An 18,330-nucleotide genomic window follows, 5' to 3' on the forward strand; every position below is an offset into this window, starting at 1 on the left:
GGCAATACTACTTTTGAATAGATATGAATACAGGGAACAGTGTATAAGCGAGCACCACCATGTTCTATGGTAAGTGAAACAAGAAAAGGACAGAATTGACTCTTCCTGCAGATGAAAGTGAGGATGAGATGGGTTTTAGGGACCATGAGTAGGATGCAGATTGGATATTTGATAATAACAATGATGGAGACAGTTCAAGTAAGTTATCTCTGAGGGAGATAAGACAGGTGAAGTATAATAAATAAACATTGTTAGCTAGTAGCTACATTATTCTGATGCATCTGGATAAATTAGACTTGTTATTTATTTGTTATAATATTTACTAGAGAAAATATTTAAATTTACTGTATGTTGTATACATGATAATACAATATGATTGTTTTCGATAATATTCAGCAACACCAGTTAAATCATTTTAAACAACAAAATTATTAATTATAAGGAAAATTCTAAATTTGGAATTGTGTTGCCTTATGACAACATACCATAAATTACCTTAAATAAAATACATTTTTAAAATTTTCTTTACAGCACCTCAAGTTAAGCCATTCAAAGGAAAGAAAAACAGTCAAATACTTTTTAATAGATTTATCATAATGCATGCGGTAGAGGGTTAAAATATGTTGAAATATAAATTGTATGTAAATAGGGAGTGCTTGTTTTGAGACATTATTTAAAATATGTAGTTAAAAACAAAAAAAAAATAGTCTGTTGATGAGGGAAGTAAAAAGATTCTGCTGGGCCATCAAAAACTATACATGGTAAGTGTGAAATTTCATTCTTAATAGTCTTAAAATGTCTTAAAATATATTACAATTGACTTGGTGATACTTGCATAAATCCTGTTGAAAAATAGTCAGAAGCAAACTATTCCCAATGCTAATGACGAATTGGGATGGTAGGTCTTCAGAAAAGTTTATTTGTTATTTTCTGTTTAGATTTTCTCTGTAAAATGCTTACAAACTTAACAATGCAGCTGCTTTGTTACAGCACAAAACACTGTTAAACGACTGCTTGTATATATGTAATGTTTTTGTTTGTACATGTATATTTTAAGCTCTAAAGTTACAAAATCAAATAATACATTTATACTTTTCATTTATTTTTGATTTTTTTTTTAAATAGATAGAGGGAAAATAAATTTTATTGTAAAAAAAAAAAAAAAATAAATCTGAATAGGCCATAAAAAATATAGGTGAATCATTAGCCTTTACCAAAGGAGCTACACCAGGAGCATAGTCTCTTTGCCACAGCATCCTCATTGAATTACCGCTCTTATAGCCTAAAAAAGCCCCTCTTGTGAATGACATCAGCTGCAATGTGTACCTGCTAGTGATTAGACTCTCCTCAAGCAAAATGCTTCCAGCCCTCTATTACTGCATAGCACCATATGAGTCGAATCATCACAACGTTTTCCTTTTACACTCTGTGCCAACTCACTTTAATGGGATCCCTTTTTCCACAGCACTGTTGTTTTATTTTGCCGACCTGTTGTTTGTGCTCTAAAATTAAAACCATGGAACGGCATAAGTGCGTTGTAATAATGTGATCTCCATTTTCTTCTTGGCTCCCACCACTTTGCTTTTTTTGCCTCTTTTAGAAAGCAAGCTTCTCCGCAGGGACAATTAAACAGAAACTTTATACCTTTCTTTTTAAGTGAATCAAATGTGTGTTCCTTCTCAAAAGTGTCAGTCAAACTCCCACTTGGTGGTCTTGGACTTGTGGTTGTCTATATACAGACTGATGCCGGCAGCTAAAGCGGTGCATGGCAATTATTTTAAGAGGGAAAAGATTATAGTGAATTTTTATCAATTAGGTAATAGTTCATAAATGGTTGTATTGCCTCAGTTTATGTCCCACCTAGAAAGCAAAATGTTATTTCAGTCTAACAATGTTTAAATCTGTAGTTTATTATTAAATGAGGCATGGCAAATTAAATCTAATGATTTTTTTGCTATATACTTAGAATGTTTTTATTATATATATATATATATATATATATATATATATATATATATATATATATATATATATATATATATATATATATATATATATATATATATATATATATATATATATATATATAATTTTTTTTCAGGCAAATATAATGATCAGAATAGAGCACATTAGATGTTTGCTATCTGTTGAATTCACATTGTTAATTTTCTATCAACCACAGGAAATTAATAAATACCAATGCCAGTAATTTAACTAAAATAATTAATATATTAAATTGTAGGGAAATCTGTTTTAATATATTATTAATATTATTTACAGTACATGTGCATTCCATTTGCTTCTGTGCATTCAAATTCCCCTTTTCCCTGAAATTTAAAAATAATCCAGACAGTGTATGTACATGTATATTATTTTTATTTATCAGGTTTTTTTTTTCCTATCCAGGTGGGCATTTCCCAAACAACGAAATAATTTGCAGCTGAACTATCATAGTATGATGCATCAATGGGAAAAGAACGATGTAGTGATGAGTGCTTCCCAAAACTGCTGTTGTTCTCAACCACATTAGTTATTACGTAAAACGTCCATTATGACGCTCTGAACAGGGTGGAGTAACTACTTCTTTAGAGAAAAACCCCATCTTTTTGATGCAAATTATATTTTTTTACACTCACACACACACACAAATTATTTTAAAAAATAATAAAAATAAAAATATTAGTTTTGGTAAAAACATGCACTAATTTCTATATTAATTAAAATTAAAAGACATGTATGTCCTATAAATGTTTCCTTTACAAATATTATTGAGAGTATTCCTTATAAAATTACTAAGCTAATACATATTCTAATCTCATATATAAATTGTTAATGGTTGTAGGTCCAATTTACAGTAGGCTAGTTATTAAGAAATAAAAAAAATAATAATAATCATCATCATCATCATCATCATCATTATTATTATTAATTAGGATATTGTTTATACATTTTATACATCTATATATGTTTATTTTCACAAGCATTGGAGATGTAACCTGTAAATTCTGCTTTTAACATTTATAGCTTTTGTCATGAGCCACAGCTGTGTTCAAAGGTTTTCAAAGTGCACTACGAAGGGCAATTAAATTGTTAATTTAAAGATTGATAATAAAAAAATACTTTGAAAGCAAGTTACACATAAGAGATTAATTTTTTTTAACATTTCGAGTTTAAATGTTGGAATGTTCTAAATGAATAGGGCAAAAGGGGGATAACAGGGAATAGAACACAACCAGGAACTATGCTACTAACTACTAACTAACCGTACAAGTTTGCAATGCAGTTTGCGAATGTTTGTTGAAACGACAGATTTGAAAAACGCCAAATCAACGAACTTTTTAATAATGCAACTTACGACCTTAGTTAGCTAACAATTTTGTTTTGAATTGCACCGCAGATCTAGTCAGTTGTTCAAGCATTACTGTATCCTATTTCCCACAGATTTATACACTGGATGAGGACTTAGCCTCCAATCTCAATGGCATCACTACTTTACTTGGAAAGTGGTTTATTGTGTCTGCATAAACACAAACAATGCTGTTTCAGCCTGAGAACTTGTTTCTTTAGGTTACCGAGTTAAGATGAGATCAGGTTGTGATGGTAACTGATGATTTGCGCTTCTACTTCCTGTGTTTAGACTGGCCTCTGATAAACACACATGATCTCCCACATATACATTATTCACTTTGCTGGCTCTTTCTCAGCACCCCATCTCATAACAAGCCCAACATTAGCTGGAATTCACCCGATGGTTGTCTGATTTTCTTTTATCTGCTTTTTGTTGTCACAACTTCTCAAGCCTGATTCAGTGCATGCATGTACATGTATTTTGTGAATGTTTGACCTATATCGTTGCTACCAGCTTAGTGTGAATGAATAAGCTGACTAATCTTCCATGAATGCCACAGATACAGTGCCCTTCACCCTTGATAAATATAAGCTGTGAAAAAGTTTTTTTCCCCTAAATTAAAAGTAAATTATTGCAAAAAAAACAACACGGTTTTATATATAAATATATAAATATAATATATTTGTTAAAAAGATGTGTTTTACAATTATTTACATCCCTTTTAATTCATATGAGCAAAGGTTACTTTAGTAAATTCATTAATTTTCCTTCGGCTTAATCTTTTATGTATCAGGGGTTCCCACAGTGGAATGAACTGACAAATATTCCGGTGTAATTTTTGCCCTTCCAGCCGCAACCAAGTACGTGGAAACACCCATACAATCTCACATTCACACACTTGTACACTAGGGCCAATTTTGTGTACCCAATTCACCTGTAGTGCATATTATTGGACTGTGGGGGAAACCAGAGCACCTGAAGAAAACCCACGCGAACACAGGAAGAACATGAAAACTTAACACAGATTTGCCACTGACTCAGCCGGGACTCGAACAAGCAACCTTCTTGCTGTGAGGCGACAGTGCTTACCACTGAGCCATTATGCCGCCTACTTTAATAAATGAAAAAAGAAACTAAATCTAAGACTAAAACTATATGGTCAAAAAACAAAGAAATACATCTTTGACAGAAAAAAAAAATCATGAAAAATAAATGAAAAAACTAAAAGAAATATGGATATAAAAAACATTATGTTTTACGTATTATCTTTTGAATGGAGAAGTTTGTCTAAATTCTTGTTTACGTTGCATTTGTATGTTTTTGGGTTTAGTGTCTGTCCAAACTGTTTGTGTATTTATTACTAAAAGGTTTGCACAAGAGAAAAGCATTAAAAGCATGAAACTTTTCTTTGGTCTACACTGAATGGGTTTTGCCAGCTCTGCTATATTGGAATTAATCAAACTAAAACTAAAACCTAAATATAAATGTATTTTCAAAATAAAAACTAAACTAAAATGTACAACACTATTAATGAATCAAACTAAAACTAAACCGGTGGCTTAGTGGTTAGCACTGTCGCCTCATAGCAAGAAGGTCGCTGGTTCAAGCTTCGACTAGGTCAGTTGGTATTTCTGTGTGGAGTTTGCATGTTCTCTCCGTGTTTACATGTGTTTCCTCCAGGTGCTTGTTTCCCCCACAGTCCAAAGACATGCGCTATAGGTGAATTAAAAACTTAATTGACCGTTGTGTATGAGTGTGAATGAGTGTGTATGGATGTTTCCCAGTACTGGGTTGCAGCTGGAAGGGCATCCGCTGTTGTGTAAAACATATGCTGGATAAGTTGGTGGCTCATTCCGCTGTGGCGACCCCTGATAAATAAAGGGACTCACCTGAAGGAAAATGAAAGAATCAAAAATAAACTGTGATTTAAAGCAAATATCAAGAATACTACTAAAAAAACCTAAAGATAACTATAATAACCTTGGTATGAGCATATATCTTTGAAATATTTTCCCTCTGATATTTAGCCCTTTTAGTGCACCTGGGTGACTAGGAGGAGGACATTCTTCAACCATGACCTTCTGATTCACAGAGCTTTGCATATTGTATGAAGAAACACAAAGGCAAGACTCACTCAGTCATTCATCACAATTGGTAAAATTGAAGACAGCTGTGCTTTGTAGCAAAAGGTTGTTGAGCTTCATAAAATGGGAAATGGTTATAATAAAATATAGCAACCAAAAAAGACATTGAAATTGCCTGTTTCCACCACCAGGGCAATAATTAAGACATTCTGGAAATGGAATGTCAGCTGGAAGTGTTTTAAACCGCTGGATAGGATGTTAGTAGGATGGTTTGAGTGACAAAAATGTTCAAGAATCACAGCTGAGAACTACAGAAGTGTGTTGGGTTTTGGGGTCAGAAAGTTTCAACTCTACATTACAGTATCGCCTACATCACCAATAATAATAATAATAATAAAATAACTCTCATTCAAAGCAATTAAAAAAAAATGGTTTTGAGCAAAAAACTAAAGATAATAAAAGGACAAAATTTTCATAGCATACTTTGCTCAGATTTAGGGGACTGTAGCTGTCAGCCATGGATTTTTTATTTATTTATTATTATTTTATTTTTTTTACTTTTTTTTCATTTATTATTAATTATGTCCCTCCAGTCATAAAATGTCACTGAAAGTCTCAGCGCAGAAATACTCACCTGAACTTGACTGTATTTTTATTAAGCCACATATGGATTGACTCTAAGATGCTGTATTGATTGCTCGGGTTAATGAAGAACAAAGTGTGAGACAGACAGTTGAAAGAGAGCGAGACCTCAATATACAGAAAAGAAAAAAAAAAACAATCAAACCGAAAATCCAATCAAGTTTCAAAGTGCAACTAACCCAGGAATAAGACTCTAGGGGTGAAAAAGAGGAACCAGAAAAGCTGTGCAGGTCAAAGAGAGAGGCTGGAATCATTGTCCGAGAGTTCCAATATCTCAACAGTAATCTAAGGAGGAGAAAAGAGAGTGAGAATGGATGCATTTCATCAAGTGCCGTCAGGCAACATGTGCCAGGTAGAGCAGGAACAGGTTAAATTAATCAGCTGCTCTTGTTGCTCTCCTCAATTCAGCTGTAGGTACAGCATGGACCTGTATCTGCAGATGGGGTCAGCCATGAAATATGGTGCGATATTGTCAAATTGATGGAGGTCAGAGAATAAAGGGAATGAATTCATCATGGCTTGTGCATGATACATCGAGCAGTGCGACTAAAGCACACAGGGCAGCCGCATGCATCGCAACAGTGAATGTAGTCGTGAAGCACACGATTTTCTTTGCCCACTGCAACCATATTATTAAAAAGCTCAGTTTGGTAAACTGAATGGGCATACTAGATTGCACACAGCCTCTTTTAAAGCCATATGACTATGATTTCAAATGTGTGTACAGTATAGTTTTATTACATGAATACAAATTGATATTCAGATATTATTATTAGTAGTATTCTATATTTGTAATAATAATAGAATATGGTGTATATACAATAACAATAAAACATAAAGTAACATATATAACAAATAAAAAACATGTTGCAACACTTTCACATTGTATACAAAGACTTTTAGTACGGACATCCTGATGAAAAAAGAACTTCTGTTTTGAAGAGGGTCTTTGAAAGGTCTCCTACATTATTTATATGTGTAACAACAAAAAGCAATTTTTAAAATTTCATACAGATTTTTATTCCCTTTTTTTCCCCCTATGTACTTCAGGTGCTGTGGTAGGGCAACGCATAAATCTTGAATTTTGTTGTATGAGCTATATGATATTGAGCTCTGGACAATCAAAAGGGAAGCGGAGACAACATTGCTACTGCATTTTCCACTACTGATGACAACCCTAATGGTCACTAGAACATTAAAAACAACACATTTCAGCATATTCTTTATAAACCTCATTAGTAAAATGAAAACATCAGCTCTTTTTAGGCTTATTTATATACATCACCATTGTAATTCAGACGGCTTGAATTAATTATTTAGTTTGATATGTTGTAAGATTTGTAGGTTAACTTAATTGCGTTATTCTAAATGTTACTTCTTGCTTTCTTTATTTGGTAACACTTTTATATTTACACATTATGAATCATTTATTAAGTATTAGCAAATAGTGAATTCATTAATTGTTGAGCAATAACTCTATATTAATAGTCGTTAGTAAGCAGTTTATACAGTAACTGCAGATACAAATGCTCTATTCTTGACTATGTCTTGACATATATAATGTGCTTAATGATTGTATTTTCATACTTTGTTACTTATTAATTGTTCATAAATAAATCAATGATTTTTAAGATAATTCAGAATGAGTTAATAAATGATTAATACACTATGAAACATTCAACATTTATATATTATTATGCGGGCATATACTTATAGTTAATTTTTTATGTTAATAAATGCTTTATTAACTCTACTTCATCCTGTTTTGTGGCCTAAGCTATAAAGTGAGGACTAGTTATGCTTTATAAATTGCAAATAAATGACAAATAAAAGCTCATTAAATCTTTGCAATCTTATCTAAAATGTTAAATTACTGTAAGTTACTGTAAGTTTAAACATTGCTGAATAGCAGGAGTGTCAAAATATGACATACAATTGGATAAAACAACAACTATAAAATAATTTAACAGTATATTTTGATACAACATTTCAATGTTATATAGCGATGTTTAAGCTGCACCGTCATTTTATTTTAGTTAAGATTGCAAAGATTTATTTTTCATTTGATACAGTTTTATTTTGTGTATCTTCAAATGAACAGAAATTAATAAAGTCATTTATTTTCTCTTTTTTTTCCTGTTTAGAATATGACTGAGCCTTTATTTGTCATTTATTTATTAAGCGTGAATAGTCCTCACTTTAAATTTGGTCACAAAACTGGATGATGTTGACTTAAAGCATTTTTACATACGAATTGACTATATTATAATATAATAGACTATTATGCCTGAATAGTAACATATATGAATGTCAATTTAAATAGTTTATTAATCATTTACCAACTCATTCTGAACAATCTCCAAAATTCAGCGATTTCTTTAAAATAACTGGTTTGTAAATGATGCAATACTCAATTCAGTAATGCAAAATTATCATTTACAAAGTATGAAAATACAATCGATACACCCATTATAAATGTGCTTTTAAGTCAAGAATAGAGCATTTGTAGTTTCCAAGCATCTGTTAATGTGGAGTTAATGCTTAACAGATAATGAGTTAACTCTTAGTGCTTAATAAACGATGCACGGTGTGTAATTATAGTGTTACCCTTTCTTTTTTTAAGTCCAAAACTTGACTTCATTTTTAAGAAGATGAGAATTAAGGCTGGATTTATGTTTGTTGTGTCACAAAATTAACAATCCTGAATGTTTACTGGATCTGAAAAGAAGTCTTAATTTAAAATTTCACATTGTATTTTTATATTTTCTAATATGTATTCTTAACCAAAACTGAGCACAAATATCAGTTAAACTTAGATATCTCTCTTCTTTTAACATTTATTAAATGCATTTCAGTGTATTATTACCTGCTACTTCATGTAGTGTCATAGGAAAAAATCAGCTTTGCCAAAAAGCATCAACTGTTCAACCACAGAAATAAAGAAATAATAAGTTAAATCCCTACCGCTTATGCAGCCAAAACTGCAACCTTTCCCCTTCCCTAATTACTCCAGTATGTTTTTCAGGCAACTACAGATGTTTTCTGTTAGCAGTAGTTTTGTGGAAAAATAATATGAATGTTGTTTTGTACATGCACACAAACACTTTTTTTTAATCCATCTGTCTACACAGAAGCTTTATGCACCCACCGTCTGCTTCACATCTTATCAAAAAACACCCTTTGATGCATTCACTATATAGGCACCTGCAAAGTACACTCAGTTCGCATTTCTAGCATGCAACTACATTAATATTATTTATACAGCATTGTGTACCCGATATCCGGCAAGCTTCTCTGGCACACGAACACACGTAGCCCCCCATAGTGAAATAACCAGTGATGTGCATCTGCAGAGCCCAGTGGTCACATGACACATCTGGAGGTTTCCAGTTCTATGCCCTAGTTGGCTGGAGATGAGGGGGACCTCGCAGCCTAGAGAGAAAGAGAAAGGGATGACATTGACTCGTCCTAACACTTCAGTGGCCGTGTGAGGGATGCTCCTGTGGAGGCGGGTGGGGGTGGAGGGCGATTTCTCACAGCACCGTCCTAGCATGCATACAGTCAAACCAAAATATATTCAGACACCTTCAAAATATTTTTTTTTATTTTTTACATCATCACAGTTTATTCATGATAGTTTTGAAAATGATAATAATACATGACAAGAACTCTGTGGAAGAACAAATTCATCTTGATAATGTCAGATATCTTTGATAGAAAGGCACTGCTTTTATTAGATTACAATCAAGAGATTATTCAGATAAATGTTAGTTTGACAACATTGACACTACTATTAATGCTTTTTTTTGGGGGCCACCATTATCCTCAGTGACAGCTTTGTAGTCTCCTGACGCTGTCAACCCGATTCATGCAAATCTGATCAATCTTCAAAATTGTTCTAGATTCGCTGCAAAAGCAGTTCCTGTTGGTTTGTAGGCCACTGTGTTAAGAATTGTTGGATATACTGTCACGCTTTTTATTATTTTGCTGTCCTTCTTTGAATAAATGAACTATAACATTACAGTTATAGCACCCACTAGTAAAAAAAATAAATAAACTTGGAAAAAAAAATTTATATAAAAATGTCAGATGTTTTATTTTGGGTTGACTATGTGCCAAAACTGAGACACTCCCACTCATCCATGCTCCAGACAATGATTAGATGAGGAGCGCATGTGTGTGGAGGAACGAGTGACGCAGATATGCATTAATATGTATTATGGACAATTGGCGTCAACGGTAGGATTCAGGTATCAGCATAGCCGTCACGCGCAGAGCTCAGCGCCTCTGCTTTTAATCTGCTATTCTGGTGCAGTGAGTTGTGCTCGCCAGCTGAGTGTCTGTCAGCGTGCAGGACAAGAGGGAAGTTTTGCATTGGCGGACACTCAGGGAATGTGGATGGTCTGTACTGTATGTAGTCAAGCATGGAGCGGAGTCAGGGTCTGTCACTGCCAGAATGTGCTGCCTACTCGAGGCCGGCCCAGAGGCACTGACCGGGCGGTGGACATCTTTCTCTCTCTCTCACGCACACACAAATGTCCACATACACGCACAGTTAAATACACATTGGGCCAAGCACCAAAGAAATGGGGATTTCAATGGAACAGGCATCCTGCTGCTACTTTTGTTTAGTGGATTGCGACCTAGAAATAGTTGTGTTTGATCAAGAATGCTGGAAAAAAAATATTGTTAATAAACATTACCAGAGTGAAAATGTTTTGTTCTTAAATCTGTTAAGCATAGCTGAAATATATACATGGAAACAAGGCTGTGAGAGTGTTCCCCTTTGTATGTCACAGTGCCGAACAGACTGCACTTCTATGGTAACTGGGTTTGTATTTAATTATTTTTATAATTGGTATGGTGTCTACCCTATGAAATCCCTATATATGATAATGTTATTGTGTTAAAATTGATGTTATATGATGTTAATAGATGTATATTTGTTTTGTATTTGGTGTGGCTATTCTTTCTCCTGTCTTTAATGTGGCATTTTTCTTAGAATTGATGACGATGGTGATGCATAATACTGAATACATTGTTACTTTAAATAATATGTGTTTATTTCATGTAAAGTTTGTCTATATGTACAGTATGTTAAGATTTTCTCTATGTTCTAAATTTAATTAATTTTTAAAAATGTATTTACTTAATTTTATGTGGCTAATCTGAAGTGATTATTCCAGTCTTCATCATCATATTGTTTTGCAGAACACTTCATCATCATCATCATAACACTTTTTGAAAACATTTGAGTTGCTTATTTTTTTCTGTGGAAACATTATTAGTTGTTTATTTATGATTAATTGTTTAAAAAAAAGTTAAAAAAAAATAACATTTTTTAATTATTAATCATAGCTTTAACACAGTTTTTGTACCATTATGTCTTCAGTATTCATTGTGTCCCGGCTGAATAAAAGTGTTACAATAAGCATATTAATAAAAATCTTACTGCCCCCAAACTTTGTATGCACACTCTACTCGTTTTAAAACCTTTTTTTTTTTTTGTTTCATAGACTAATTAAGATGTCCTGTATAAAATCTGGGGCCTGAAGGGAAACAAGTCGAAAACTCCATGTTTTTGTCAGTGCGCTCACTTCCTCTGTGCAGCAGGTGAATGGATCTGCATCCTGGACTGGGTTTCTCCAATCTGGACCCCCAGGTGTGTGAGTGTATGCACGGCTGCGGGTTGGACCATGGGCATGTTTTGCTGTGGGTAGAAAATTGGGCTGTGTTCGAGGGGGTGTTTGTGTCCTGCAGAGGGAGAAAGGGAAAACGGGAGCTAGAGTGAGAGAGGAAGTGATGAAGGGTGAAAGCAGGGGGAGACGAGACACTTTGATGATGTTAATTTTGGGTTTATCTCACAGATGGTATGAATGATTTCTGTTTGGTTGGAGCTCATCTAGAACACCAGGGGTCCTTTTATCTTTCATCCTCTTATTTATTTATTTACCTATTTTATCACCGGACCCCCCACCTCTACCCCAAATCTACCCGAACGCCACTACAACACTTTTTGTTTTGATTACCTTGTTAACATTTCATTTCATTGGAAATTTAGTTCCCTTTGTGTTTAGAGAAGAGGCTCCATGCGGATTGATTTTGATAAATGGGAAGTCTGGACTGAAGAGCAAAATAACCATTCTGTTTATTGAAAGAGGCTTCTAATGCAAAGCCTGAACGTAAGTGAAGTTTCCCATGTTGAATTTGGCCTACGGCTGATACCTGTTATAATGGTTCTGAGCAGTCAAATAGAAAGCTCTAATGTTTATGACGTCTAAATGGCTTGTTATTTATGAGTGATGTAAAGAGTTTCACTTGCAATTATATACAGTACAGAGTATATATTGTTATAAATGTTCTGCATATATGTATACTAGTGGTGTGTTTATGTTGTTGTTGTTTTTACTATGTAGCAAAATAGTAAAATGAAATGGAGCACTATACTTGGAGAACTATATGTTATATTTTAGTCACACAAATAAAACCAAGACTGCGATAGATAAATTCACAATCCAATCAGTATTTCAACATGAAAAAAAGTTTCCCAAAAATTAAAAACTGTAAAAATAAAAACTTTAATTATTATTCTTTTTTAATTATTGAATAATATTTATAATAACAATAAAAACGTTATGCTATCCCTATTCAGCATTCCTTTCATTTGTGGGGAAATGGATATAAACATACCTGTTAGCATGTTTAAAAAGACTAGTATTAAATAAGATTGTTGGGGTTTTCAAACAATTCTGTATAAATATGCAAAGTTCAGTACATGCTAATTTTGGGCTTGAGTTAAAATTTGGTTAAAAGAATATTTCAAAGAGCATATCCATGGAATTATACAACTATACAGTGTGGTTTGAGATAGTTGTCTTAATATTGGGCTGTATGTTGCTACTTGCTTGCATCACATTTACCGACAAAGAGAATTATTACTACTTGTTTATTTTATATATTTGAATACTCAGAACAAACTATGGGGAAAGTTAAAACATAAATAATACAAAACGAGCCTGTGGTAATATGGTGATCCTCCACAGAACAATTAAATTGTGCATAAAACCTGGAATTACAACTTAAAGCTTCCATCTTGCGGTAGTTGTTGCGATTTTGATTTCTGCACAGGAGTGTTATATAGTCACTTATCCTCCAGTGCAAAGGTAAACGGCTCCCTCATGTTCAAAAATATACCACAGCCTTCAGCACAAGCCCTAGATTGTGCCGACATACCACTCCCTTGTACTTTTGTTCTTCTGGGTGTCAGCGGAATTAATAATTCATATCATTTACAGAGTAACTCTGCAATTAATCCTGACTGAAACTTGAGGAGAAGACCTGATTACATTCATTTAGCTCAGCACATTTAAGCCAGGCTTCTTAAACCCGTCAGTGTTGACGTATGATTTATGAATTACTGCAAAATGTCTAAATAAACGAAGGTTTTTTTTTTTTTTTTTACATATTAAAGCAAAACATGTTTGCACTGTTCTGCCTACTAAGTTGCAAACATGCTGTGAACTTAAAAATCAAACAGTCATCTTCAGAATGTGTGAAATGTGAAATGAAAGAAATGTTTTCCAGGGCTAATACGGAAATAGAAACCTGCCATAGAAACAAGGATACGGTGAATTTGCGTGAGTTTGGTAGAGGGTAATTGAGTGCTCTCCTGTCTGCATGAAGTGAAGGCTGAGCATCTCTTCAGGTGTTTTTAACCGAGAAGATCCCCACTCTGGGTTAAGCTGGGTCAGGCACCAAAACTTGCTAAAATTGCAGCTGCTGCTCCTTTCACTCAAAGTCATGTGCAGTCACTAAGCTTCACAGGACTTTGAGGAAATGTTTGAACTTCACCAATGTAGGCGCACGGAGCAGGTGGATGAGGTCAGATGAGAATCAGAGGTTTGCTTTCGTGGCACTGCCAGTTTTACCTTACAAGACTATCAATGCACTTTTCATTTAATTTCGGTATGGAAGTACTTTGTTTTAAGGTTGTTTCTTTTTTATGTGGTTTAACTCTGTCTCTGAATAAAATGAGAATTTATAGTTTCTGTAATTTAATTGTATACATAAAAATGGAATCTGCTTTAAGTATTTATTGTCTATACATTAATAATAATAATAATAGTAATAATAATAATAATAATAATAATAATAATAATTATTATTATTATTATTATTATTATTATTATTAGTAGTAGTAGTAGTAGTAGTAGTAGTAGTAGTAGTATTGTACTGGCCTGAATACAGTAAACAGAGACAGGGTGATAAGGGCTCCGACGGAAGCAAGTTTTGTCCACTTGTCATAAACACTCCATAGTCTTTTCTTCTTGCACAATAAAATAATTTCCATCCCGATCTATATTTTATGTCTGCACATTTATTTAGTTAACGGTTTGCTGATATTGTTGCAAAAATATAACCGGGCTTTTATTACCTTACTGAGGTTTATGTTGAATAGGAGGAACGAAGTACTGTATATGGGTGCTTAAATGGCAATACTGTAGTCATGTGCACCTGCAATGACTTCTTAAAAATACTATTAAAAATCCCATAAATAAGGTTGCAATGGAATATGCAATGGAGGTTAGTGCAATGCGCTACGCTATAAACGTTAATAATAATAATAATAATAATAATAATAATAATAATAATAAAACATGGATGGGATAAAGTAAAATTATTCTATGTATTTTTACTGTGAAATATTTAAAATGAGTTTTTTTCTAAAATAAAATTTGCTAATTGTCTTATAGTGAAGATATTTTGTATTTAAATACAGCAAGGTGCTGTTTAGTTTATTCAATTTTACCTTTAGTGGGACCAAAATATTTTTCTATGTAACATTAATCAGGAAATGTTACATTCACTTTGTGTTCAGTGTTAAATATTCTAAAAATAAATAAATAAAGTAGCTGAAATATTTCAGTATATTTAATTCAATGACATAATTTAACAACATAAAATTTGCTATCATGATTTGAAAATGCTATCTGAATATCCCATTTTCCTTTTTTTTTCAAATGATCACAATACAGTAAAGTTTTGGAAGCTGCCATTTTGTTTTAGTATAAATTAATAATAAACTGTAAATCTTCTATCTATAATTGTATTATTTAGCACATGCTGTGGTGTCCTCTCTACTCTCATGTTTTCGGTTAAAATTTAGTGCAACTTTTAGCATGCAAAATAACACCACTTCCACGCGCTGTTCTCCTGCTGCTGCTGCTGCTTCTCCGTGAGAATGAACTTCGCATCCCGAATGAAAACGTAAAACAGAGCCAAACCCATGCGCTGCTGCGTACAGTCGCTATCAGCCAGAGACACGATGATGATGACGACGACGAGCTTGTGAAAGTCATTCATCAGGGTTCGGCGTTAGTCATGGATGACCCTTCATTTATCACTGATCCAGTGCTGGATACAGACACATAGCGCACTGATTGGACGCAGCGGGGGGACCGGCAGCGCTTCGCATCCACGCCGCCGAGGAAACACACTTATTGCTCGAATTATCTGTATACTCTGGAAGTGCTTTCAGGTAGACATGTACGTGCGCACTCCCGGCTTTGTTTGTTTGTAGCTCTGTGAGGAAACAACGGCTGCTCGTGCAACTCCGTTGCTCGGCGTATCCGGACGGTGGCGGCTGTTGTTCGGCAGATACACACATGAGCGCCGGGCACATCCATCAACCCCTGGTCAGTCTCCGTTTACTCCGTGCGTTTGGAGAGGAGATAGAAACATCTGTCTGTCAACATTTGAGTGACTCTCGCGCTCTCCGGACTATCGCTGGGACGGAAGTTGCTGTTAAAAGCGAGCTATAGGAGGACTTGCTTTTGTTAGAAACAATTTTTATCTTTTGTCATTCACCGAAGAAGTTGGTCGCCGTTAAGCGAAGTTTTGTCAATGGGATGCTGAAACACGTCAACAGCAGGTAAGAGACCCGATGGCCTCAGTTTTTGCCAGCAATCATTTCTACATATAATACTTTTGCGCTTTTACACTACAAAATGAATAAGGGTGGGCTACATTGTATTTTACTTTAAATATTGCGTTATTAATTAATTAAAATGTATTCTTAATAAAACGGATATATCAAGAAAATGAGTTTGTCGCGCAAATGCCCTGTTTTAAGTATTTAATTTAGCAAAAAAAGGGTCATAGGCGCACACAGGTTGTAAATGTATCCACGTGCAGTGCTTGTAATCCTCACTGTATTTCAATAAGTGTGCTGACTTTATTAACTCCATCTGTTTGACTGTTCAGTCTCTCTGTATATTTAAAAATGCGCATGCACAGACTAAAAGCTTTAAAAAAGCATAAACGAAACTGAAGCTGTCATGAAAAATAGCAGTTCATAGTTAACGTCTCTGACAAGTTGCCTGTATTTATAGTAATTATGATAAAATTAAACAATGTGTTGCAGGTGTGTGATAAAGAGGGCAGATCAGTAAATGCATAAAAACTAAATTATGTAAATGTAAAATACACAGAAATAATAAATAGTACACAAACGCCATACCAACAGCATTTATAACTTAATAACTTAAAAGTTTAACTAATTTTAAATTCTTCAAAATAAATAAGATTGTTTTACAGTCAGAATATTAAAAATAATATAAAACATAAATAGATTACAAATGTTGACATGTTGTTGATATACAAGTAAACACTGGTATAAAATCCCTCTGCTCAGATTACATGTGTTGAAGGTGTTTGTAAGAGTTTCATACAGACCTGCTTTATCTGAGGGAATCTACTGAGAACTGCATTGGCCAATTCACATATTCGCACTGTGCTGAAGATGGCATAAGATAGCTGTGTCTCCAGAAAATATATAAAGGTTAACTTGACTGCTCATAGTGATTTTTCTTTGATTGGTGTGCTTCTTTCATGTTTGTTTTAGTTTAATTCCCACCTCTGACTGAATGCCCAATGGTTGATTAACTACAGAATTCATTCAAATTGTTAGGCGGCGCTCATAAACAAACATTCTCTTATATGTGAATTTCTGCAATATGAGACCGCGCATATTCAGTATCCAATTCTAGCTCTTTTTTTTATATGGAAAGTCTGTTTGCATATGAGAGAGTTTTCTGATCAACTTATTTTTCTCTTAAATTAAAGAGAAAATATGTGATGTTTATGTAATTAGTTGATTTATTTATGTGTTACTTATGTAACACAAGTCATCACAGCATGCACTTTGTTGACTGCAACACATCGCTATGGTGACTTTAAAGGAAATAAGTGTGACGATAATAATGTCTGATCTCCACATCATTTAAGCAAACCTCTAAAGCACATCTAGGAAGTGTAGACTATCCAAACACTCAAACTATATTCTGAAAGCAGTTGGATTAAAACATGTTATCAGTTAGATTTGACTTATGAACACATACCTGAGGGTTGTGTTTCAACAGATAAAGAAGCAAGAAACTCGCCGTGCACACACACACACACACACACACACACTGACTGACTGAAAACAGTGTAGAAGAGAGCAAGGTACTGAAGTATCACCATGTACTGTAATTGCACTGAAAGCTGATACTGACGATAGTGATTGGTGAAAGATTCCTGGCCCATCCTAAATGCTCTTTTGTTTAAATGTTAGCGTACAATACCTTCCCGCTAAAGTCAGTGAATGAAGCAGAGACATGGCCTCCCACTGAAGCTACTGGCTTTCTATATTTTAATGATTTTTTCCTCCCAAATATTTAATAGTTTAAGTATAGCTTTAAAAAAAAACATGTTCCAGTCTGGTTGTTCTGACTAGTTTAGACTTTTTACACTGAAGCTTTTGTTGATGTATTTTATTTTATTACATTGCTTTTCAAGCAAACATTAGACATTTTTATCAAAATACTCTCGTTTAGGTCAATAAGGTCATGTGATATTGTAAAATGTGGCTCATACTTGTGCATTTGTAGTGTTAAATGTTTGAAATACAAATATGGGTGTCTTTTGCAAATTAGATATTACTTCAGTGTATCCTTTTTGTCCGAGTACATGTTTATACACGTTCAAAGTTGAATTTTTTATGAAATAAGAAACATTACAGGCATGTTTGATTATTTTTGTTTGCAAAGAGACTTGTATATGAGGCTGGAATAAATGGTATGTAATAAAACAAGGAGAGATTGCATGTGTGTGTGTGTGTGTGTGTGTGTGTGTGTGTGTGTGTGTGTGTGTGTGTGTGTGTGTGTGTGTGCGTGCCTGTGCGTGTGCTCTGAGACCTTTGACTAATCTGAAGTG

At 33.9% G+C, this 18,330-nt stretch overlaps 1 protein-coding gene, 1 long non-coding RNA gene and 1 other non-coding gene across 28 annotated transcripts in view; 1 reads left to right on the forward strand and 2 right to left on the reverse strand.

The window, feature by feature from the left end:
- Positions 1-18,330, forward strand: part of tenm3 (teneurin transmembrane protein 3) — a 421,902-nt gene that overhangs the window by 14,143 nt on the left and 389,429 nt on the right. For 24 of the 26 annotated variants that reach the window (XM_068222090.2, XM_073954574.1, XM_073954622.1 and 21 more), the window contains exon 1: positions 15,433-16,006. The exons of 1 other annotated variant lie outside the window; for it this stretch is intronic. The gene's annotated coding sequence lies outside the window, so the exon portion shown is untranslated. Of the gene's footprint in view, positions 1-15,432; positions 16,007-18,330 lie in introns of those variants that run through there. One more of the 26 variants, NM_001365543.1, reaches the window with a different exon arrangement.
- Positions 1,317-1,426, reverse strand: mir2197 (microRNA mir-2197). The gene has a single exon (NR_030668.1). It is a non-coding gene; the product is annotated as a microRNA mir-2197 (primary transcript).
- On the reverse strand, positions 8,211-16,909 carry LOC141386130 (uncharacterized). The gene is made up of 3 exons (XR_012407269.1): positions 16,810-16,909; positions 11,673-11,829; positions 8,211-9,507 (listed from the first exon to the last, which is right to left on the reverse strand). It is a non-coding gene; the product is annotated as an uncharacterized lncRNA (long non-coding RNA).

The sequence above is a fragment of the Danio rerio genome, chromosome 1 (assembly GCF_049306965.1).
Source record: "Danio rerio strain Tuebingen ecotype United States chromosome 1, GRCz12tu, whole genome shotgun sequence".
Classification (NCBI taxonomy): domain Eukaryota; kingdom Metazoa; phylum Chordata; class Actinopteri; order Cypriniformes; family Danionidae; genus Danio; species Danio rerio.